Source organism: Papilio xuthus, unplaced genomic scaffold (assembly GCF_000836235.2).
Source record: "Papilio xuthus unplaced genomic scaffold, Pxut_1.1 DF826923.1, whole genome shotgun sequence".
Taxonomy (NCBI): Eukaryota; Metazoa; Arthropoda; class Insecta; order Lepidoptera; family Papilionidae; genus Papilio; species Papilio xuthus.
In genome coordinates, this window is record NW_013531726.1 from 3,016,608 (window position 1) to 3,044,078 (window position 27,471).

Consider the following 27,471-nt stretch of genomic DNA (forward strand, 5'->3'; position numbering starts at 1 on the left):
TGAAATGGAAACAATCGTTTAATCATAATAACAAAAGAATAATAAGCTTAGAATAGATCTTGTTTGAAAAAATCTTGGACGTTTCAAGACAAGAACTCTACCGATTCTGGAATTTCCAGTTGGTCAGGTGCGATAGCCACAACCGTTTTTACGTTGTATATCTATACTATTCCGGAACAAGCTAAGCTAATTTAAGTGGAGCGATATATTGCGGCCGCACGATGAGACGCGAAACGATGCCGGCGCGTGAATCCCGTTGGGATGGACGCCATTACCGCCCACCGCACTGCGCGCCTAGAAAAACCGACCCCGGCAAAAAGATGTCGCGCGATGATAACACAGACGGACAGGTGATACCGTCGCCCCACCGTATCTCACTTTCGGATCTAGAGCTAACCGCGAATATCCAATTATGTTCTCACAGTTCCTCCAACCGTGTGACAGCTCAGACTGACTTTACATGCACTATAGCGCGTCAGGGCGACAGTACTTTTTAAATAATGAACGTAAAACAAACACGTGAACGGATACGAACGATGCGGCACTTTTACATACTAGTAAATCGCATGCAATGTGCATGTTAACGACAAATTAAAGCATCACATTACTGTGACGTGTTTACAAACACTTATACACACTTAATTCTATTAAAATAAAATATCAAATTACAAAAACATTTCAGAATCATTATATTCAGAATATTTCAAATCATTTAAAATTGTCTAACGTTAAAGTATTTCATTGTTATAGTAAAACATAAATAAAATAAACCGCGGTTAATCTTACAAATATATATTAGAAACGACTGTCATGACAGTGTGTGGTCTACCCTCCAAAGCTATTTCACGCGTAATTGCTTGTGCTCTCTCACTAATGTCATTCGAGATATCCGGTGAGACCACAATTCACGAACATATAGGGCAATCAGCAAACAGATTACTTACGCCAGAGTGTTGCCGTCAGGTTCTCGCCGCAAAAATTACTTGTAGGAATACGCAGGTCCTCGTAACGATGCGTCATTAGTGTTATATGCGTCCGACCGACCTTAAGGGTCATCTTTTAAATGAACAATATAGATCAAGAATTATTAGTAACATTTGCTGGAAGGCATTACGTGTTATTTTTTGTTTTGTTCTTGTTCATATTTAGATCTCATAGCATAACAATATCTATTGCTTTTCATTTGTTATACCTTTTCATTTATAATTTTACTTTTGTTTACACTTATATTAACTTTTATTTTATTAATAGCTGTCCCCCGCGACTCCATCCGCACAGAATTAAAAATAAACTTAGTAGCCTATGTGTTCTTCCAGACTATGGTCTACATCTTTCGGCTTGTTTGTTCAGCCGTTTAGAAAATACTTTCAAACAATCATCCATCAAAACATTCGCATTTGTAATAGAAGTAAGATAAATTCGTAGGAAACAGATTTATATATCCAATTGTTGCGGTAATGAGCAATAAATAATAAATAATATCGAGCTGTGAATCTTGAGCATTGTCAATTAAATGCCTCCGGTATGTATGGCGACCGCCTTTTACTTGTTATAATACGCACAATGATTACTTCCCTATGCATTCCCTACGCCTAAGGGGGTACACTGCTCGGACATTTCCTGCATAATGCCTCCTGTGTGATCGCTTTAAACTGTATGCCGCGTCCGCTGAATTAACATAAGTCTATTAAGATAGAAATCATCCGATTATTGCAATACAATCAGGAAACAATATGCCCGTCGGATGATTGAATCGATATAAGAACAATGAGCGCGCCGCGATCTCGTATCATTGCAGCCCATAAGTCTACGCGATAAGGACAGGTTGTAGACGCTTTGTTGGCGGTCAGACATTGCTTGTAAATCGTATTACCGCGTTATATTGCCATTTTCTATTATCCCAGTATTAGTTTACACTAGTTAACTTGCTTATACTTTAATTTTTTTTATAATGTATTATTTTATTCAATGCAAATTCAATATAATATAATTATACAGAATACTACTAGAAGTAAAATAGACATAATTTATCCCCGATGTTTTCTGACGACATTAGAATTATTCATGTCTCGACACCTTGGTCCTTACGATATGTGCACCAGGCAACAGGTTTATTGCATACAATATGTTTGGATTAAATACATAGATATGTTATGTTATTATTTAAAGATTTGTTTATTCGAAATCAGTTATTTTATAAACAAGTTAATCATACCATTAACGTGAAATTTAATATCAATTTTAAAGAAAGGGATAAATAATTTCAGACGTTTCCATTAACTTACATGAGGTGAATTCGGCGCCCTGCTGATTAATCCTCGTAAAAAGTATTAAATTTGATGTTTTTTTTATGTTCCTAACATTTCGACTTTTAAATTAATAAAGTTAAATAGAATTTTTTGTTATGAAAAAATCATAATATGTGTTCATCAGTGTTATTAATGATCGTATTATTTTATCTTAAAAAACCAACTGTATATGAATTTATTATTAACGCTTCGTTAACAAGAAATTGTTTTATTTCTAATTATGTTTTATTTTCCAAACTTCTCTGAAAATTTGGTTTAGTGGACTACAATATTGATTTACATTTGTTTTTTGACTTTTATGTCAATGCAAATATAAATTTAACTTCGGACATTCTAACGTTTCAATATTATACTATGGACCTTCTCAAATCAATGAGATCATGTAACTTTCCGTACATTCGGTTTAAGTGTTTCCTTAAAGGCTAATAAGGAATAATGACGAGTTATTTCTGAAGATTCACGAATTCCGATCGTAAAAGAGTAAGGTTTTCGAGGTTACTGACCTCTGAGCAACGCAACCGCTACCCGCCAGCGTCCGTCCTGCGAACAAGAAAAAAATATTACTCAGTTTACACCATGACAGTATCAATTACAGCTTACCAAAATAATTATAGAGCATAATGCGTTCTTTAGAAATTTCCCTCTTGTTCAGGCTTACAAGATTTCCGTCGAGTTGAAGGCATTATGTAGTCGATATAATTGCAAAAGTATCACGTTCTTGAATTTCTAGGAACTCGTTCATAGAGTATTCTGCTGTTTGCATAGATAAAGCGGGACTGTTAGGGCTTGCCGCTGCCCGTGTTTAGCTCGTTTCCATATTTAAATTTTATCCTCTTCCTTATTTTAATTCTATGTATAAGGTCTTTATTATCGAACTAAGCTGTTTGATTGGTTAATTGCACGTTATTTAATTTAAATTAATTTTAGTTAAATGGTCAATGCAGTTTCTGTATCCCATTCAGTATTTCCTTCATATACTTATACTTAAAAAATGCCTGGCTAAAGCGAAGAACATATCATATGTAAGTAAGACTCCATAGCTACAACATAAAACCTATTGTTTAACACTTATTTATTATTCTACGAAATCGATTTAAATTTTAAAATCTGCACTCGAAGGCGACCCTATTCTGTACGCTGGGTCCTAGAATAATCGCTTCTCGTTTCACATCCACGGTACTGTATTTAAATCTCGTATTTTTGTATTCAAAAGAAGAGGTGTCCTAAGAAGAGCATCGTTTCATTTACATTTAACTGTATTTACGCTCCCATCGTACGACAACTGAATTAAGAAGTTTTTAGAAAGTCCCAAAACTAAATGCAAGGAATCTAGATCAAAATTATCCTTTCTGTGAAAACGTGATTATCTTTTATAAGTATGATTAGGCACTTGTTTCTGAGACTTAAATCTCTGTATGAACCATTTATCCCTCATTATCTTTGAAAAAAACAGTGTTAACAATATGTTTAAAACGGATATTTTCGTCTCAGATACCCATGGTAAAACATTATATTCTATTGTTGAAATAATTTTTTATTACGATATATTATTTCTTAGAATATGTTAATATGCGTAATAGACTCGTTTCTTCCATTTTTTTCTAGTCATAGATACGCTATATTTTTTTAATTGTTACTCCTTATCCTTTACATGGGAAGACTGCTTGCCCATACTGAAAGGAATAATAAAAAGTCGTAGCATAGGAAAAAATGCAATTGCGCAGGATGATTTATGCTCTTGCAACGATATGTACGCATGGTATCTTCAATTTATTATAAGTCATGATATAAAATTCTTAGATTAATTACTCATATGCACGAAAACACGGGCGTACCTATAAACATTTTGTCTACGGTTATATATTACGTTGTAAGTTGTATCAGAACAGGTCATCTACAGTAGTTCGCTAATTTATTATGAATCTCTTGTGAAGTGACCCACAACGGACGAACAGTCCTGTCTATGGTATCAATAAAAAATTTGGAATAAGGTCACAAAAAATCATGTCAATCAAACAAGATCGATTTTGTGATCAAAATGTTTAGACATTTTATCTGATATTAACAACCGTTCTATAGCACCTGCGCGAAATATACGATTAATGTTTGTACCAACATTAATTATAACTATAAAAAATAATATTAATAAGCGTCAGTTTTTATTTGAGCACTTTAAATATGAAACCGATGCTATCTGTAGTCTGATGTATTTACTAGACATAAGATCATATTGTGCGATCTTAGGCTTGGTTCTAATGGGCATATTTGATCAATGAACCCTAACTGTTGTTTCGTCTACACGGAAACTCACCTGACCAAACATTTAAATTTAGCTTGTAATCGCAATTTCATAGTTTATCACGTTAAAAGACTGTCTATAAAATACTCAGACAAACCGACGTAGGAACGACGGAATTCGTTCTCAACAAATAGATTAAGAGATATTTTTACCCACAAAGATTAACAAAAAGTTTCAGGGCTAGGTTTCGCTAGTTCAAAAAAGTACTGATGTAGGTGCGTGGGTGAATTGAAAACTGAAAAATTGGTTTTCGCTGCATGTGAATACGTATGAATATCGGTTACTTACCGGTATCTAAAATATTTCATATAAGCTTTTATTTCCTCATAGTTTACCATTAAAGTTATATACGTTGCATTGATGAATAAATTGTCTAACATTAATTTAAATAACGCAGTGAATGCATGTTATAAATTATGGCTACAACCCATCAATATGGCTATATGTTAGCGGCACATAGCAGTTATAAAATTTATTACATATCCACTTTGATGTTGGCGGCTATAAGTTCATAGAAGTTATTAAACTTTACCATTTTCCATGAAAATATAAAAAAGCAATGCATAAATAAACTATTAATTGAAACAATTCTGTATGCTTTTTTGTTTTAATTCCAAGTAAGCAATAAAATAACATAAAATGTTAATCATAACAATACCTTATGTTACACATAAAAGTTAAGTCTAAAGAACTTTGCAAGGGTATGAAATCAAATATACCGCATATCTATAATACGCAGCGTACGAAGATCAGCGAAGATCCCCATCTGTCAATGTCACGACAACGCGAAGCAGTATTCTCACGTGAGCAATACGAGGAAATGTTTTTATCGGCATTACGTAAAGAAGCTATTACTGAAACGCCTCGCCGCCCTTGCAGCCGATGTTGCACTGTTTTAAAGCGCTGTAATCTAAGGCTGTAAATTTGTATTAGATAACGACAGCTGAAAAGCGTACATGCGTGCTTCCACGCGAATTGGCGCGTTTTATCGGAATTTAATCAAGTGCAGCCAGAATATAGCAGATGCACTCGTATTTAATGTCTGTTGCCGGGGCGTCGGCTCTTGTAATATTTACTTAACAGCTATAATGTTGCTTTTACCGTGTCCTTCACGAGCTTTCGAACTATTGAAGTCCGGTCGATAACCCGCAAATGTTTGCTCTCGGAAGCCTCTAACTTATATAAACATACCGCTGTAAGGGTTTTCGATCTTTTATACACGTGGAATTCAAGTGTTTGTATTTTACTTTAACAGGAAGAAAAACGATTCTTGACAACGACGTACTGGGAAAGTTTGAGTTTTAATATTTAAGAGTTACACAGATTGTACATACATACTCTCCTGATTATTCTATTTAAATTATGTTAAGCAATCTGGTCGCCTCAGATGATTTAGAATTTCTTTATTAAGACTTAAATTGAAAATAACTATATAAGATATCTAGCATCCGAATAATATCGTGTAACTAATTATTCATAGTTTTATGTAATATAATATGTCCTAACAATGTTACTGCAACGCATTCCTGTCGTTTCAGTGACGCCTGACCTGACCATTCGAAGTCCTCTCTGCAATTCCAACAGACCGTCTCTGTAAACTTGTCAATAACTTAAAAGCCTGTCCATTCATACTAAATAAACCCTTCAAATACTTATGCAAAACATGTTTTGAAATATAAATAAACCATGTTAAAGAATCAAGTCAAAACATGCACCAGCAAAGGACGGCTTTCTTATCTAACTGATTCTTGATTTATTAGTTTCGTTGTACTAAACGACGACGGCGCCGTCCCTCATTTAGGGTGAATGAACTATACGTAAAAAAATGTCATTGAAGCGGTAGCTAGGTTATTTATTTCGTGATGAGTATAATTCGATTAAAATTTTTGTAAAGTTTGGCCGTTGAACCTGTGTAGTAAGACGGTTATACGCTCTGTTAGAACTACATTTGCTAAGTACGTGATCGGAGTTTTGTCCACGCCGTTTTGTTAATTTGATTGTTATTGAGAGATTTCACAGCTCTGAGAGCAGGAATTAGTCTCGCCTAGGTGAGAATTTGAATATCATTTAAATTTGTAACAACTAATCGATTTTAAACCGCTGTTAATAATTGAATTTTATTGGAAACAATAAAATTTTGTAAAATTTTAATACCATGGAAACTTTTAAGGATCTTTTTAAAGTTAAGAGTACAAAAATCTGAGGATTTGTACAAAGCAATCATAGTTGTAACGTCTAGTAATTTTGTTCAGAATGCCGTGTCTAATTTACATACTATTTTATGTCAGATTTCAGTACTGATATGTTTACGCATTTAATGATATAACGTTTGGTTTATAAGAAACAAGGTCAGAGAAGAAACAATTGCTTATGATGCAAACCTTGAGAAAACATGTGTAACAGTGGTCGTTAGTACTGGGGCTGGGAAGTAAACGGTCACCTATGTGAACAAGGTTACGGGGTTCTAATTGAAAAATGTCAGCCACGCAGTCGGACATAGTAACCTGCCATCATCGAGCTTAACTGTATCGCTACCGTACGACTTATGACTCGACGAGGCAGCGACGCAACGGGAAATACGGCGCCGTAAACAACGACATTGGCCGTCGTCATTGAACTTGTCGTAATTTCTTCCAGGAACCGCATTCTCCTCGCCCAAACCGCAATAAGCAAAAACTAATCCAACGCCTACTACAAATTGTAACGACTTAAGTCACAGAGTACGGCTTCGTCATCGGTATCGAATCGATCACGTCGTGAATTGATAGGCTTATCTGTGAAATCCAGCCATATTTTAATACTGTTTACTACTGATGTGAAAACGTAATACATTATTTGTGATACAATTGCCTTCGTATTTAAACTTATGGAAACAATTTATACAAATAATGTAGACGCAAACACAACACCATCATATGAAAGTAAAGGTTTAAATAGTATATCAAGCCAATTTGTTTCCCTATTTGTTATTCCACAGACGAAACTGTTTTCTGTGTCGTCTATATTAGAAATATTTGCCGCAGCGGTTGCTAAGTAAAACCATGGCGAGAATCTTTTATCTTCCATAATGCGAGCCGTTTCGGCTCTTGTTCGGGATCCTACTGTGACAGCCATTATAATTCCGAGTGAATGTGCAAGTGTACAAAGAAGGCTTTGTGTACGATATAAATATTTATGAGTAAATGCTCATTTTCTACACATTGCAAGCAATGGAAACGCATAATACTTACAACCCAATTGAACACTCAGATATTTCACTTTAGTGCGTACAATACATAGAGTTTTGATTAGATGACCGCTACAATAATTTAATTATGTTCCTTTATTATTATTGAAAATCGATACCTGATATCACTTAAAACTACATATTTAAAGGGTCTCGCTGATTGCAAATCTACTTTCTCTTAACTAGATTCTTGAGGCTACAATAAGAAAGTAAAACGGCCGCATTGCTGGCTATCGAAGACTCGATTAGTGTCCTGTTAACATAAAGACCGCTATTGTAAAAATTCTTTAGTGTAATTGTAAACTTTTACATTGTATTTTTTATTTCAATGGTTATATGATACTTTAAAACTTTATTGATTTATTTCATAATTTGCTTTTATCTACGTTTAAATTATTTGATTATATTTGTTTCATATATTAAATATTGTTCATACATCGATAAGTTATGCATGTCAACTTAGACGCCATAACGACCCCAATAGTTCGTCCGCTATTAGGTATGTGTTACGCGGGAACGGTAAGTGTCACATCGACTTCTGAGTAACTACTACTCGTTTCTAACCACCCTTGCACGCGACATCGGTGTGCTTTAATGTCTAGTAATAATTAATTATCATTCCAGACGATTAGTTGACCACGGTCGTTGAAGTTTCTTTATCAATTGGAAAATATTGTCCTTCGAACAGCAGACACATAAAGAAATTTATTTAACTAATGTAAATCAAATGTAAAGATAGTGTTTAATTTATGTTAAGGAATACGTATTTACGCTGAGTTAGGACACGGCTGGCACACTTTCCGCAAGTTCCGCCCGGCACTGCATCCACAACATCACGTTTCCGATGTTGAGAATTGTTTATTGAAGTCATGATGTGACCTTAACATTGTATTTTACGATTGTCTCGTCACCGGTCGAACACTGACATTTCAATAGAGAAGGTGAGCACGGGTCGCGGCGTGAGGCGCAGCACGAAACACCGCGTAGCCAGATCTCCCGACACCCATCACCCGCGCCTGCCACCGCCCTATGACCAGACCCTCCTATGTCAACGACGACCGCGATTTCCGTATCGCGGAAGTTATCTAGAAATACAACTCATTCATATAATCTATGTAAACCCGTGAACGGTCCAGGTGCACGACTCCAACGGAAATTATCTGCAGGCTAAAGGCGTAAAATATGATCATCATTTCTCAAGAATAGAAATCGACGATTAAGCGATAGCTCACATTTAACATTCAAGCTACCGTTCGTTTGGCATTTCTCTAAATGTATCCGGTACGTTATCAGAGTCGGGAGTGAATTGAAATTTGCATCGAGCATTCGAGACCTGGTAATGTCGATTGTGGGTGCTCACGATTTAACGCCAGTATTAATGCATTATTCAAAGAGGTTTTCATTAGGCCGTCGCTATCGGCGGGGGGAATCGCTCTCTCGTTAAAATGTACGAATGGCATGACGGCCGCTCGTATTGGGCGCGATCCCGACCGGCACGCGAGCACATATCACTTATCACACTCACAGACCCGCTAGCTCTATTTCCAGCTAGCTCACTCTGATTTATCGACCATCGTTTTTTACCACTATATATTCTGATCTCGTGCACCAAATGCAGTACATTTTTTCTTTTTTAAATCATTACTATACCTCGGAGCTCTTGCAGTTTTATGTTGCAACAATTAACTGCTCAAATAACTCATGGAAAAATAATAGGTGGTATTTTATAAATATTTTGTATTATTTTGTGGATTCATAGACAAGTGCGCCCTTTTTATGTGTCACGAAGTGTAACGAAAAGCTTATTTACACATACTTGCAGATATACTACTCGTACGTTCAGGCAGACATGCAGTACGTTTAAATCAGCGTGTTTAATAAAAACGTAGCTTGCTGTTAAACCTGTTGTAGAAAAAAACGATGGTGTATGGTCAGCCGGGTCGGTACAGGTTTATCAACCCCGCATGAGCTGGTGCATTCACGGATGCGGACTACGGTATACTTTCCACTTTAATGAGCGCGCATCCCGTTCACATTGCCCCAAATTACAGGTTTACTTTATTATTAAGCAATACATTTATGGGTGTAGTTTGATCCATTTGTAAAACTCGATTTTAATATCATTAACGACCCGTTTGTTAAACTCCTTTAAAGCCTTAATATAAGCGTATTAAATGTTTTGAATCGTGTCAGAATAACTGTGACCTCTATTAACTAACGCTACTGTAAAGCGGTAAATCTTAAGGATCGAAAATACGTTTACTTGTTGTATAAAAACAGTTATGAGAGCTATAATTTTACTTTTTATTCTATTCACTTTGTTTAGGAAAGAGGTTATTCAACTTTATATCATTCTACAAATGCCCATAGGCCATTGAGGAAGTAATACGTGTTGAGCGCGCATTGACGGTATCGGCATTCTCAGTCAAAGGGAGTTGATGATGTGTACATCCACGCCCTCTAATGACTTATTTGCAGGCGGCTTTTATCATCGCAAGCAAACTCTAGTTGAATATTCATAAGTAACGAAAGTGCATTTTAAAAAAATAACCTTAATTATGACCGTTGCAAATACAATAGTTGTAAAATTATTTGCATCATATTTTAACATACACATATTACAGATTACAATCATTTAAATTATAGCTATCTTCAAACGGCCTGTGAAATGACCCTTCACTATTTCAAATAATGTGCTCCCAGACATGTCACCTATTCATGTAAACAAAGAGCCTCACTGACCGGGTTAACCTTGAATGGTAGATGTGCGTGGAGAGTCGCTGGGGAAAAATATGCCATTGATGCAGGCGGCGTGCGTGCGCCGGATAACGGTCGCCACAAGCCGAATAAGTGGTTTAACGTTGTAAGCGGAATTATAATATTTACAGCAGAGCGTTTCGTCACGCGATTTCACTACCATTCTTCTATAACAATGTCTCTATTGCGCCCAAAATGTTATTAAAATGTAAAAGTATTTATATATCCTTAAAATAAATTTATACTTTTTAAGTAAGGCAACATTTGGTGTGACCAATTAGGTAGTTAGTTTGCAGCGTCGCTGTCAATTATCGGCTGTGCAAATACAATGCGGTGCTAATGAGACAGTGTTAGTCAGCCGCAGAGGCTCGCAAACACCTCAATCCAATCTTCTCTGATGCCCCGGCTAGCCCGAGATTTTCGATCTCATGCCGACAGCAATAATGCTCGGAGCCAACTCACGACTCTGCACTGTCTACCCTTTATCAGTACCGCCGAATGCACAACCATCTTAAACGTATTTTAATAACTTCTCCCGCGAAACCGCTATAATGAACACACCATGCAAATGCTCATGCTCGCTGAGAACCGTTAACAATCGATATCGTAGGTAACGAACTACCTCACGAAATAAAGAGAGACCATAATCGCAAACAAGAAATCCTCTCAAACGCTTAAAGCAGAAACGGATGGTAAGAACAAAATTACTCCAGACCTTATACGTGTTTATAACATGTGATAGTCTGTACAAGAAAACTAGCCTTGCATTGAAAAAGTTCGAAATGTGCAGGAAGAAAGTGCCCTTCCTTACGTAGTTCATGGAGCCTTCTACCTCATACTCAACAATGTGGTTAAGTAACTTAAAGATTGAAGTTTATCTTAAAACTCCTTTCACGATGTGATATTGCTTTCTCTCATGCGACTCCATACTGTGACATCTGCACTCTTCCTTTCTAAATCGCGCGAATTAAAAGAATGCAACTCATTATTGCAGGAAGAAAGCGGTACTAGAACTGTAGTAAAATAAACAGACAAGTATAAAGACGAACATTTTACTTTTTCATTATATTTTGAAAATATAAACAGAATATTTATTGAAATTGTGTATTGAGAAGACGCTTTGTAATCTCCCTCCTGACAAACTGTACTATAAAATAAGATTAACCATTTTCTCACGTTCGCATCGAGATCGAGTTAGGCGACGACAACATCTGCAAAAAATAAGTTGGAAATCTAATAGAGTTTGTGGCAAGCCGACTTACTTTTGTTTATTTTATTTTAGCTACGCAGACACTGTAGCAGATTTCTATAAAGCTCTAAAAGAAACACGCACTAACCTGACTTTAGAGTTATAAAAAAACTTGTCTTCTCATTTATAAAAGACAATATTTAGAAATTGTTCTTTTCTTTCGTGCTACGTAATATTCAGGCAGATTTATGTATTTTTAAACATGGTTGCTTGAGTAGTAATGATGTTTTGATGGCAGGTTCTTGAACCGTAATAATTTCTTTGTCATATCATTAATCAAAAGAAATGTTGGATATATTGTTTGTTGTTTTAAATTTGATTTTTAAATATTGAGAAATACTATAATGTTATTACTAAACCTAGAATCTAACAAAAGATTTTCTAATAGATTTACTCTTTGTAAATTGTTATTGTAAACTTGTCTTCTCTTTATAAACTCGTTTGAAAAATATACGTTATTTCGTAACAATGAAAATGTATAAAAACATGCATCATTTTCATTTCTGTTTCACATTAAAATTGCATCAAGGCATTATTCAAATTTACGTAATGGCGTACGCGTATATAGTTTTTTTTGTTTTCGTGCACTGATTATAACTGAGGCAACTCTACTTTTCTATCCTTTTATAATCCACGTTCCCCGAAGGTGTTGCATAATTGCAAGGATATGATCATATAAAATGACGGGGCGTGGAAGGTTCCTGTTCACCAACCGTACTTATTGTAATTACGTCGCCTGTCATCCACTCTATTTACATATGCAAGGATTGGCAGGACATGTTTTAATATATCCTTCGGCATGTGTTAGTTTAAGATGATTATGGTGATGTCCTTTGAAGGAATACTTACCACTGCAGGCATTTGAAACATACAATTTTAATGACGTCATTTTTCTTTAAGTCAACAGCTGGATGGTTTGATTACATATCATTATCGGCTTCAGGTTAATGTGATTAAATTATCTAGAATTAAATGCCTCGTTTATCCTTATTCAGCTAATTAATCGAGAGGTGTTAATTTTAGCGGTAATAGATTAGTGATTAGTTCGCGATCGGCAGCTCGGTTTGCTCTGGCGTCGGTATCGCGCCGGGGATCGTAACCTCTTCCCACATAATTGGCGTGTGGGCGCGGTGTTGCTGTTATCATGATCGTTGCCCAGCGGTGGGGTGACGCCCGATTAGATAGCTCAGCCACCGTGCCCCGACCCGGCAACTACCGACGCACTTTCCACATCTATTAACACAATCTCCGCTAAAACATACCATCGATAATGGATGCCAACTTGTTTTAAAGCTCAGAAAACAGGCTTAATCTACGACGTAAAACAACGATACTATCTAACAATAACCGTTTGTTATCGCCACAAAATGTGCAAGCAGAATAACAATTATTAGTGACGTTCAGTTATTCTTGCAATTAATCAGCGTAGGTTTTTAATATAGGCTTAGGCTTTGCGTGGTGAGTTATACCTAAATTCGACATAAGTCTTATTTAATTAAATCCTTTTTTTACTGGGTAATTCATTCTCTAAGGATCTAAGAATGTATCAATGGGTAGTAAATGCCTATAAAAATAACATCGTTAAGGTCTTAATTCGTATCTTAAAATCGCCTTCAACAAAGTCAATTAGCAATTTCAAAAATTAAACCAATCGTTACTTTCTCAATAAGGTAAAATTTAAGTTATTCCATTGCACAAGGTATACCGGCGATTGCAGTTCAAACACGCTCTAATGTATTGCCGACAAAGCCCTCTCATTAGCAATGAGAAGTCAGCGCGTTGTCAGGCAATAACTAAACGACACAGGAACGATTCATTAATTATTAAATTCTCGCAACGTTCACATCTCGAAATGCTTCAGCTAACTAAAGCGGTCTTTTCCTACTACTTATCTGCTTTATCGACATTGATCATTGCCCGTTTATACGACCACAAAAACTAACAAGTCAAAATAAATCGCGTGTGTTAATAACAGACTCGTTTACTTATTCAAGGATAAAATTCACATTTTAACTACATATACAATTTAGAATGAAACTAAAAAATAGAATTTCGTAAAATGTTATTACTAAAAATAAATCCAGTGCTTTTACTTTTAATCTTTGGTAATTGATAATGATTTTACACTTTTTTTTTAATATTTCTACGATTACCCTTTGTAATCCTATTGTATATTGCTGCTAAAGAAATATTTGTAAGTAAGGATCATCTTTTCAAAAGCAATTCGCTCTCTCCTGATCCTTCCCTGTAATTTAACCCGCGCGGCCACTTAGTCGCCTCGAACAAATTATTCTAGGCTTATAATTCACTTTCTAGTTGATACAAGCTACATCTCGAGGGCGGATACGTCATGCCCAGAGTTATTCATTCTTGAAAACTTCATCCATGTTTTGAGATACTAAATAAATTGTCTTGTCAATATGTGGGAGCTATCGGCGCCCTATATCAGACCGGTCGTGCATAAATCAATACAAAGGATACAACTCTTCGATTTATCGTTTGCTATATAAATGTTAATTGACGAAATGTGGTGTACGGTGGTGGCGAGCTGATTTATACAAGCGCAAATCGCTACTCAATTTGCATTGGATCTGTGTACAGCGCCCACTCGGCCACTCGTTACCGCAATCGCAGTCGCTCCCAACACACTAGCTCCCTCAATCGTCACGACCCGACTCCGGGAATTTTGCCTTGTACTTTTTTCCGCAATGTATGGATACTTCATTAAGTTTACCTTAAATAGCCTGTTTTTAATTGGCCTTTAATTGAAAGTTAAACCTCTTTTAATAGAATATTCCTACGTAAATTGTTTTAGCAATCGCTTCTATTTAGATAATGAAATATTTTATTTACTTCTACTGGTACTGTGCAACAATGAAAAAGATAAGCAAAAGATATTAATTAAAGGCAAATTGTAATTTTAAATGAGTAATTTTTTACAAAGGCTATCGGTCATAATTAGATGTAAACCACCTGTTGACGGTGTTTACATATATGTACGTAAAAAGATATCCATTGCGGTATGAGTAGCGGGCGCTGCAAATGGCATTCCGCGTCGACACCGCATCAAGGCAAGCTGCAATATATTTGGGTCACATACTGATTTTCTATAATTGAAGTGCGTCGGTAGTGGCAGCAAGTTTCACCGCAAGCCATCTGACGAGAACATAAGAAGCTTCTGACTAATTCGCGGATCGTGCGTTTCGGGCTGCGGTCACGCGCGTGCTCGCCGCAACCGAATTCCGCGGACGGGACGTGACACGTCGCTATGCTGCCGAGGCGCAGCTACTTCCATGAATGTCGCAATCCTCTAAACATTGCATCGAGTTCAATGGTTATTTAATTTGTTAAATAGCTACCGTAATTTGAAAAATGTTGCTAAAAAGCTTTACTCTTTATCCAAATACGGTCATAAGAAAAAAGTTATAACGAACGTAACTTTTGCCAACCGTTGCGCTAGAGTTACCACAGTGTAATTCGAAACTTAAAGAAACCGTTGCTTTTATTGTTGTTTTAGATAACGTTTTTATTAGATAATTTTTCGTAACGTAGTTTAAATTAAGCTTTTAGACGCAAACTAGAATTTTTTTATTTGTTTCCGTTTTTCGTAAATACATTGACTATTAAGAAAAAAAATAGTTTATGTTAAAAATGGCATCTTTCAAACACGGTCCTGAGATCCATTGTATATTGTTATTTTTTGTCTGCCATTTCCTGTCCAACTAATCAAAGTAATAATTACTATGTGAATGAAAAACGTTGCAAAAAATCAATTGAGGATGATCGAAAAACTTTTTTCTAATTTCCAATTTGATTTCTAGGAAATGGACCATTGTTTAGTGATACATTGATTTTGAAAAAGTAGCTCTCACGCCTGTATGACCGTAAAAATGAATATAGAAGTAGTAAACATACTCAGGTTCATTGAACTCCATTTTTTATATGTTAATTGCAGACGGTGATATTTCACATTTACAAACGTATTTTAGAGGCATAGACAGCGATAAAAAATGTATAGTATAGTTTTATAAAATAAATTACAAATTTATGTCTATTATTATAGATCGATCAAGCTTTAAATTATTGACCTTTAACATTTTTCGCAAAACAATAGTGTTTTTTATACACCTGCAGCAAGTCTACAAAGTATGAGAGTATACCGCATTTTTATTACAGTTCTCACGATTAGCCTTAGGTATAAATTTACTTATCATTCAACTCTTCACATCGCGCGATTCATATGAGAAACAGCTAATAAGGTAACATCGTAATTAACTACTTAATTGAATGTAAATTAAAACACATCCATATATTCTTTGATTCTTACTTCTCCCTCTATACCTAATTACAGCAAGGTTTCTGAAGATATAAACTCAGTAGCGTGAAAAATTGCTCTTGAGTTAAATCCCTGCTTAGTTAATTTACACGTAACCACGACGTCGTCCATTATAATCTAATGGACGGCGAGGGCACTTATACGTTTTGATCGGTCATCCGTTCGACTCCATACATCCGTCGGCCATTACTTCAGGTCTATGTCGGGAACATGATTAGTGTGCGGTGTCGATCCATCTAATTCTATAAAGAACTCGGTACGTGTAATCTCCGACTCTATCTATTTATTTATAGAACCACTACGCTTTTGATGGGTAACGTTTTGCTTTGTAATTGTGGTAACGTTATATTTCTACTTAACACTAATAACATGTGTAAGTAACGTCCTATACGTAGATAATATCTTAACTACATAATATCCGCCTGTATTAACTGTTTTTTTTTTCATTTCTTATACATAATCCTCACTGGAGCATACTTACTTAAAATGTTGTTCTTACTATATAACCTTCAAATATTGTAATATCCCTAAAGACATGATCCACAAGATTATTTTCTTTTGAAATTTACTTTTGATTTTTTATACTTTAGCAGAAATACTGAAACTTCACTTGTCAATCTGAAATATTTTTTTAATTTGTTTACGAAAATGCGATCGCGATCCTCGACTAATAAAAATTGCATCGTGCCGCAGGTTGTATAACACCGGCCGTGAGAGCCGCGGGATCGGCGCCGTTATGCGACACACGCCACCGGTACCGTTCCATTAGCTATTTTATTAGACCATTCGCGTGTGGAGCCCCGTAATCAATTTGATCAAGTACTTTATTTCACCGCAACATTCCACATACTTGTGCTTGCCGTCTTTTTACAAAGTTCTAATAGCGACGGACAACGTCGCTTTATCTCAAGGTCATTGTAATAATTGAACAATACTTATACGCCCATACATTTTTTGTTGGCAAAAGGCATGGTCATAAATTTATATTTAATTCATGAGCTACACAATTAATTTTAACACAGACCACAAACTTTTGTGTTTACACTTTTATTTTTCTTCATATTGTTATAACTGGCATCATTACACCCGTTTATTGTATGCTAATTTTATAATAATTTGAAACGTGCAATTATTTTTAAATTCGTGACGTAATACCCTTGATGAGCCACCAAATATCTTATACGCCATCATCTCAATATTTGGGCATGCCCACCATGCCCCTAATGACTCACAAAACGATTTCACCCACGCTCTACGAAAACTGATCCGAACAAAGCTTCATACAACGCATAATTTACCATTTACGGAATCGCTGTATTACTATCATACGTGGTAAACAGAAAGAGTTTCAAATTAACAGTTGTTCCAATCGAATCAGGTCAACTATGAAAGTTTTTTTACACATTCAAGCGAAATTTTCGCTGATTTGCATTATTTAGCAAGTCAAACAACGCTATTGAGTGTTGTCATCGTCGTGTCAATAAACCCATGCGAATATATTCAGCTATCTAATAAAAATAAACTCGACATTGTAGATCCATTCATTTGTTTTAAATTCATAAATATTCTTATTTTATTTTTATTGAAAAATAACGGTGCTTAATTTTGTGATTGCGATTTTAAATATCGCAATTATCATTTGTATTTTTATTTTTTTATTTATATATGTTTTGGCGTTTTAGAAAGTTCACATTAAGACATGTATTAAAAAATACAAGGAAGATGAATACTATGGGCAATCAATAATTGATTTACAATAAATAACAACCAGATTCCATATTGCTTGACCAAATGTTACGATAATAGGAGCGCGTCCGTTTACCTCGGTGCGACGTAATTAAAATCCTTCAAGGAAAGCACGCCTGATGGAATCCGTTGTGACCTGCACGACCATACCGCGCCGTACCTGACCTTTGAACATTACTTTATAAATAGGAGCACCAACAATGAGATACGTCCTGCTGATATCAAATTGTATTCGAAATTTAAAAATACGTCCGCCTATTTTGAGTTCCGCGTAACACTTAAAAAATACATTCTAGTTTACAGTGATGTCTATTCAATACTTGACATAATTTCTTCTAAATCATACGTTCAAAAATTCTACATAGATTGCAATAAGAAATTGATTTTCCTATCTTTGTATAACGAAGATTCGGTGATTTTTCTTTTGACAAATATTTGTGTTAAGAAAAAATCGAACGCTATTGTGCATATATGTAAATTTTCTAAATGTGAATTGAAGAATTTTAAAATGCATAATAAAATGTTTCATTTAATATTTTATCGAATGCATCGTAAACTTTTTATGATAAACAATTCTGATAATTTGAACTTTTTCTCTTGTTTCAAGATCGATGCACGCCACTTGCACGCTACGTTGTTTTTTTTATTGTGCTTTACTGCAAGTATTTACTGCGAACTCTTGGAATGCTACTAATGAGTCATGTATAAGGAAAATCTTTTTAGAATAAAATGTAATTTTTAACTCAGTTCAATTATACAATCGCTGTATATACTGCGTAGATAATTTCTAATACATTTTTATCCCAATGAGAAATAACCTTGTGTGTGCATTTCCAGTAATTTCGTGCCGATGTATCTTGTGCAGTCACGAAAGCGTCATTTCTAACGCGGCCTTCTTTATTATAATCTTTCTGTACCCACAAATAGGTCAAGTATTAAAATTGTATGCATATTGCCTGAGAAAGGTAATTCTTTAAGTAAGCCCTATTTATTAAGGAAATAAGCCGATGTCTTTTCACGACTTTAACAAGTAATATGGCTTCTATGTAAAAAAGGTTAATACATAGGTTTTTGGTTTTATTAAGAATTAATTATGGTAATATCAGAATATACAATTTGGATTACGTGAGGATTTCCAGTTGTTAATTTTTAAACAGGACGATGACTAATAGGGACCACCTAGTTCATGTTAGAGGAATGAATTGCACCTGTCGGTTAAAACGGGATATAAGCGTCTGGTGTACCGCATAAAAATATAATCTTTTAATTAATGGCCACTATAATCCCATATGTAAATTGATACAAAGATTTGGATTGTACTGTTTGCTATTATCGGCTTTTTAATCAATTTAAAAAATGTAATTTATAATAATTTAGCCATGTAAAGAAGTTTAAAGAAAATATATGAATAAATTACTTTTTTACAAGTAAAATGTTAATTTATCTTAGAACTTTCTAAAGAGATCACAAACAACGTTTACGTATTTTAGGTTAGATCTAGGTCCGACAGTAGTGAACATAGGTTGTAGTGCAGCCGGCGCGATAATGCCTAGTCGTTGTCCAAAGGCTGGTACGATTCTGACCTCCGACCTCAATCGTGCTCTCGAGACCGTTCCCGGCTGTGACCAATCGTTTACCGCTACCAATACCATACCAATTGTTGCGTGTGTAATTGCCTCTAAGTACCTCCGTGAAATACTGCTTCGATGTTCCTATAGTTTGATCAATGTAATTGTAGATAAATAACTTAATTGCTTGATATAGTGCATTTTATGTTTTTTTTATATTTTCTTGTGTGTAAATAAATTGAAAACTGTAAATTGTAAATCATTTAAAAATGTATATGAATTTTTATTTGCATTGTCATCAATACTGTGTAATAATATCACACAATTGATATTTGTAAGAATTTTAATTCTCTCTCTATATTAAATTAAAATATACAATTTAGTTAGAGTTTGCTCTATCATTACACGTGGAAAAGCATTCGAAAATGTTTTGTGTTCAATTAAGGGTCTTAAAAAAAATTAATTACAAAAAAATTTCATTTCCTTTGTAGCAGCAAAAGCGTAGAGCTTTTCATACGAGTCATCGTCGGTAATAGTAGAATTTTTAATCGTTTTTAAATAACCCGACGCTATGGAGCTTTCGTGTTCTCGTCTGATGAGCACGCAACGTGTGTTTTATGCGCGATGTTTTACCAGCGCTCGTTGATGTCTTTTGTTCAAATCTAACGATATGTGATGTAAAATTGTATGAACACTAAAATTCTCGGAAGTAAAATATTCCTTCGCACTTAAATTTAATTTTTACTGTCTTGTTTTTGGCAATAAAACTTAAATGAATATAATGATTCCATTGCGTAGGAAATATTTAAATCTACATTTATGGTTGGTTCATGATGTTGGAGAGAACCAAAACTATGAGGGTTATAAAATTAGGCGAAGTCTGTCTAAATATAGTGCAGAATGTTGTTGCTATTTGCGCACTGTTTTTGCTTTTATTGCGCATACAAGTGCCGCAATAAAAGCAAAAACCTTCGTATATCGACACCCTAACGGTTCTTCTATAACCTATGCATGTTTCTACACCAATTTTAAATACTTCGTGTGACTAATGTCTGAGAAGTTCTCATTGTAAAACTAACGCAGATTCTTATCAAGCTAATTACACAGATTATAATAAAAACAATCTCGACTCGATTTACGTGGGAAGTTTCTATCTCGTCAACAATAGTTCTTTTTCCACGAACGCTACAATATAAAAATATAAAGTCGTCCTCAAATCATGAAATAATAAATATTTGTCATTAAATAATTGTATTTATAAATTTTACAATTCCAATTTTTTGCGTATTTGCGTTTTAAATCAGTTCAATGGTCCTATTACTTAATTAAACATTATAGCTCAGCTCAGGTTTCCACGGATAGGGATTAATTATCTCATGCCAAGGAAGATGCGACCACAACACTGGTTCCTGTGGCTACCGTAAAATGTTTATAGACCAGTTTGTATGGAACAGGTCCCTAGCTAATAGATTTTGCTCTGTGAAGTCCTTAATTTTTTTTTAAGTATGTAATTTAAAAAAAATCTTCATTTGCTACAAGTGTAAATACGTACCTATAAAACAGGTCACAGGTTAGTAGAAATATTCGGGGAATGTCGTCACGGGATATAGTTCAAACAAATTCAACACCCAGTTCATGAACTTTTCACTGTTCGTATATCACTGGCGGGAGCACAGTCCGGCGACGTCGCGCGCGCTGTGCTGTGGCGAGCTTAGTGTCGCGGCCACTCTCCACGAGACACTGAACTTGCCGGAGTGCGCCCCAACGGTTATAACATAACACGTCTGACGTAACCTTAACCTTGCAAGAAGAAGAGGAACGAGCCACCGAAGGACGGAGAGAGAGAGCGATAAGCTCGAGAGAAAGGGAGAGATTGCGCCGGACGCTAGCGGCCGAACATCGAACGGCGAGCGTCGATCGGCGACCGCCCGCCGACCGCAGTCCGGCCGCACGGTGCATCGCTACCACGCTCCTTCGTGTTCGTGCCCACTCTCCCATGCACATTCGATCTTTTCGCACATCTGTTGTGTCACTTATTCATTCATGTACACACAATTAACGTCATGAATATTTTTTATCTCTAGATTTTATCGTTTCCCATTCAAATCGAATTGTGAAATATGTCTTCCTTAACATTATCATATGCTTTATTACTAACGAAACTGCATTTCACTTTAAAGTAGGTCACTTGTACCGGCGACGTTTTGGCCATCGGCATATTTTCCAACAATGAATCTGTTATGCAGATGACCCCTGCTTTCTACGGGTCAGAAGGACACGCCTGATTATTCGGTTTATTATCTTAAAACGATGCAAATTCTAATGCGGCACACCAGTACTGCTTTCACTATTAACTATATGCAGCTATTAGATTTTAGTACTAAGTAAAATGTCTATATTTTCAATACGTCACATCGGACTACAGACTCACTTTTATATTCTCTAGTACTTATCTACTTACAAGGCTAGATTCCATTCAGTTCTGAATATTTACAGTATTAAAATATTAACATGTGAGGATTTATACAACCACGGTAATGTACTTGCCTCCCATACGAAATAAATAATATTTTCGCATAAAGTGCCTAATTTATGTTTATTTGCGCTTGCGTACATAAACTAGACTCTAACGCGCCACCTAGTGCCGGTCGATAGTAGAAACATATATCCAGATATTGTAGATTTAGTCATATTCGTAGATAGCATAAATAGTATACTCATCTCGTTATAGAATTCTGATATATCAAAAAATCTGTAAGAAACTATAAAACGTCTGAGCTTTATTTGTTTTGTACTGCTTTAAATTCGTTGTAGGTTTCATCGTATTTCCGTTTTCCTCGATTATCTCTTGAAAGCCAAGAGTAACTGAAGTTACGTAGCTTAAGTGTTCCGATTTAAAACTAAAACATATCTTTTAAATCTAATTGCAAAGTCCTAACAATGACAGGAATGTATCTGAGAAAAATAGTCAAGTAAAATTAAACTTTGTAGTGAGGTTTTCCGAATTATCTTTAAATCGTATTTTCTATGCCAAAAAATGATGATATTTTATAGAAAAAATATTAATTACTGTGTTGTTATTTTACCAAATTGTTTCACAAATATAAATATAATACTTATCGTTTTAAATTCGATTTCTATTAACCATAATTGCATTTAAACATATAAAGTCACAATTTAAAGATAGTTTATTATAAATGTTTTCTACGACTGCCCATATCTAATCTTCTTTAATGACTGGTATTAGAAATCGTTGCATAAGATCTGTCATTATATACGGAATACGCCCACGGTCCTTGCCCCTGCTCGCATCCTCTGTTATATATCTTGATTTTACTTATATACTTCTCGTCCTTTTGATTTTCTTGATGTTGACATTATCCACGGTGAGCCTTTGCTAAAATATCTATTGACCTCAAGCCACAAGCCTCAGAAACCCACGGTAAGATATTACCGATTATAACGACTAATAACAATTTAGAGACGCATTTTTTCAATACAATGTTTTTTGTTTAATGGTGTAATTGTTTGCATTCAAAATAATAGAGTAATAGATTATGAGAAATGATTTGATACTGTCAAGTTTTTATTAAGGCGTAGCTCTGAGATATAAATGTAACATTCATTTTTGAACTCATCAATCTTCCATGACCTCAGACCGACGTAATTACTGTTTATTTAAGATTAATTGATATGTGGCTTCGATTAAACTATATCGAAATGTTTTTATCGATACAAAAAAGTGGTTCCTACTAATTAAACGAATATTTTTAAAGGTCCTAATTTTCTTTTTATAAAGTTGTAAAGTTCAATGACTCTGATATTAGTATCATCAAAAATAATTATAGCTTATTTCAGTAACGGCAGTGAATCTTTAGTAGGCTGACCAAATTTATGGAGTGTATTAAATTTAATAAAATAAAGTAATCATAATATTTTGTTTATTATTCGATCAAGTTAAAATTCCCGTTACTTATACAACTTAATAAATTAATTTGAAAATATTCAGTTGTACATTTTTCTTACGACACGTATTAATGGAATCGTAGTATTATTAATGGAATGCTCGTTCAAATATTTGTGTTCTATGACTATACCCGGTTTTTCCATTACTGTGTTTTTATTTTGATTCAATGCTTAATGAAAGTGGTTAAGAAAATAGAAATGTGGACTTTTATGTCTGACTGCATTGTATAAACGTCCTCTGTGCTTGTCCAATTGCGTTTTATGATTGTGAAGAGAAGTAGTTGACATTTAAGCTTGTAACCCATTAAATTAAGCCGCAATAATAAAGTCTAAAACATATAGAAGACAGACAATTAAACCAACTAGAATTAAATACGATGATCGTTTACAGTAATATCAAGTAACATATTTATTTAATTAGCAGAATGAGTAAAACAATGTAATCTTTAATTAATGTTAATTAAACTGGTTATTGTTTACACGTTAGTCACAACGACAAGAATACGGCATACTTATAAGTTTTCATTGCACCTAATTGCATCGTAATTATCGTCTATTGAATACAAAATACGGTGACTGGGACTTGTGCCAGAGCATGAAAGATTTTGTTTAACTTTCGCGCGTTAGATAGCAATAATGAACACTTGAGTCACAGTATCCGCTAGGTAAACACACCTACGAGAAAACCTGATGGGAATTACAAATTTAGAAAAGTCGGAAAAGTATTAACGCGACATTTCTCTATAACCTTGAGTTGTTGAATCCGTGATGTTAAAACGGATGTCTTCTATTTTATATTTTCATTGAATATATAGAGATAATTAAATTCTTTCTGCCATATAATAAATAACGAAGTCATCTTTTCGATCCAAAGAAAGACGTTGCATATAAACCTTTAACTACAAAAGTAACAAAAACCATGGATTTGTGTAATGTCTTAAACAGGAAAACTTTTTAAAAGTATTATAAAAACACAATTGTCTTTTAATTTCAACTTTAAGCCACTAAAAAGTATTCCATAACAGAAAACCTGTTTTTGAAAGATGACAAGAACATTAATGATTCCTTTCTTTTTTGTTAAAAGTCACAAAAGTGACTTTCATTTTTAATCCAATTTTTGCTTAGTCGTCATTGCTTCGCAATGCTACTGGTTTTGGAGTATACTTTAAAAATTGTCGTCAAAAACTAAGAGATATTTCAACCAGTTTTCTTCATTAACATTGAAACAAACCACTTAATATTTTCAGACATATTTTACTATTGTTCAACATTATAAATTTCCTACATAAAGATATACAATATCCTATAATAACAAGAAAATTTGTATATAGTTATTTTCTTAGTAATTTCTAGTATAAACAATAACTGTTCACCTACTTGTATAGTTTATTTCAAAACACATTTATGTCGGCAACTGCAACGCCATCTAGTAACACATTTAAGCTTCGAAGATTCTATTTGATTTGTTTATATACTAAAAATAATGTGTACCTATATCCAAATAATTGAGTTGTATTTCAGCTTACTCCAGGAAACTGTTTCAAAATACCAATGTTACATATTCTCATTGGTAATTACAAGATCCGTTAAATAATATGTGACAATTTTAGTTGCTTTTTCCGGTTTTCCGAGTAGACACCATTAGATTAGTTAAAAGATTAAAATTGTCGCTGTTTATGTTTACTTGCTCGTTTTCATGTCGAACTATATTCGAGACATAATCACTACTAGTTTTTTACGACTAAACATACAACTGTAGTAATTATTAACTGAATTAGACCTGTCTCATGAGACATGGAGCGTTTGATTTAACACTTAGATGTTTTTTTTAGATACGTAATAAAAAAAAATTGAAACAATTAGGAACCGGGGTGTTTGCAGAAGATTCCTAAGAATTTATTAAGGTTTTAAAACAAATTTACCTATTTCTATTTCATTGTCTTTATAATTTCAGATATCAGCTTCAGTATTGGTCTTTGTTCAATAAGGAATTAAAAGTTTTATCTTTTGATATATTATCTCTATTTATATCTAATTTATGATGTGTTCTGTTTAGCAGACCAAGTGATTATTTATTTATACTGTTACTTATAAAGACATTAAAACGGTGTTTAATCTATTTCATATCTAAAATTGCAGCCCAAATTTAAATTACATACTTAACTTATATCTATGAATCTCTAAGCTTATCATTTTTCTTAGAGAAATTGTGACAAAATCCTGTTGAAAGTTCTTGGGAACAACTTAAAGAATATCAATTTTACTTTTTTAACATCTGGGGCGACAATATTCTTATCACGATTGAGGCCGCGCGTGTTAAGTGACATGTCCGAAGTCGTAGTTTCCTTGCACTGGCTGCGGACAAATATTGACATTTGATTTTTACGTTTTGCTTAATAAAAAAGTTTCAATGACTTTCAAATAACAATAAAAATGTAATTCCATTTGCTGTTGTCTAATCTAATAATACTAAAGTTCGATGGATTTGTTGCGCTTAGACAAGAATGTCTATGTAATAAACGACAGAAAGGTAAGCATTGCTTTACGAGCGAAGAGGTATGTTCAATTGGCAGTTAAAGTATTTAATGGCATAATGCTTAATAGTTTGAAATTGAACTGCCGGTTAATAACTGTAGCACAGGCAGTGTGGTGGTATTATTTCTCATTAATTTCCACGTCGGTCTTCACTAAGAATTTCCTCGCTTTAAAAAACGATCGATCAGACTAGTTGACTTTAAATGAGATTTTGTTGCTAGGAGGAAATAAGTACTTTTGATGAAAAACTTTTTAATAGTGATTACCATAGACTTATTGGATGTTTAGGTTAGCCCAAAACTAGATTTAGCCATGTTAATGATAAATATTAACAAGCTATTATTAAACTATATAAATATATAGGTTAATCTGATATTTTACTGGCATGTTATCTCACATCAGGTCATTGCCTGTTTATAAATACTTGTTTAACCATTTACAACATTGTACTATACCGCAGACTTAAACTCTAAGTTGTTGGAGCTAATAAAAAGATGTTATTTTCTTATTCTCTCGATGTACAGTCAGCGTCATATAGATCGTCACAGACAAGATTGCAAATATATAGGTACACCAAAAGTATTCAATTATATCGGTACAACAAAAGTCCTCAAAATAATAGATACATTCACCCTGCTCAAATACATCGGTACATACACAGCGTCAAATATATGAGTACATGCAAGATGCTCATAAATATGGTAGCAGCCACAGCGTCATAAGTAACGAAGCAGTCAAGGTGCGCAAAAATATCGGTACATTTGACAAAATTGAACTCTATCTCTATATACTTGTGATACAATTTGGAATAAACTACTTCTGTTACATTCATTTGACACTTGGTATTAACATTATAGGTTGTCCGGAAAGTTCGTTCTGATTTTCGAAATAAAGCTTACAATAGACTGTAGCTGAAGTGGATTCATTTTCGGATTTCCACCATTATCAAATGTCACAAAAATTTCTATATTGTGAATAATTTCATTTCATTGGTTCAGATAAAAACTAATTTTTAAAATTGTATCCAATAATAAAAGACGTTTTAGGTATAGAGTCGTACCAATATAATTTAAAAACATTTCCAAAAATTTAAGAGAACAGGGTTTCAATTTTCCTTATAAAGCGGCACGAACTTACTGGGCAACCCAATAATTTTCTTCTCCTGTCATAACGCTTAAATATAAAAGTTTGTCACGCCGAATATGACAGATACGTATTAACTAATATCAAATTTTGCCTTGTCACAATATATATAATACTAGTTTGGCGCAGTATTCTAGTATGTTTGCCGTAATATGTAAGTTTACCGGTTCGAATCTCAGGCTACTGTTTTTAATTTTATCAATCACGGGGTTATTTTTTCATAACCAGTAAAAATTTGGTAATGTAAAATTTTGCTCGACAATTTTTTTTTTATAATTTTCGCTGTCGGGTAGAAAGAAATTTAAATAAAGCTAACAACAATTAGGTCAGACCATCG

At 34.4% G+C, this 27,471-nt stretch overlaps 2 protein-coding genes across 6 annotated transcripts in view; one reads left to right on the forward strand and one right to left on the reverse strand.

Moving 5' to 3' along the window:
• Positions 1-21,253, reverse strand: part of neo (ZP and PAN domain-containing protein neyo) — a 37,782-nt gene extending 16,529 nt beyond the window's left edge. The window contains 2 exon segments of one of the 2 annotated variants that reach the window (NM_001312746.1): positions 2,813-2,849; positions 21,043-21,166. The gene's annotated coding sequence lies outside the window, so the exon portion shown is untranslated. 2 annotated transcript variants of the gene reach the window in all.
• Atg16 (Autophagy-related 16) overlaps positions 1-27,471 on the forward strand; it is a 127,988-nt gene that overhangs the window by 29,955 nt on the left and 70,562 nt on the right. The gene's annotated exons all lie outside the window — the stretch shown is intronic.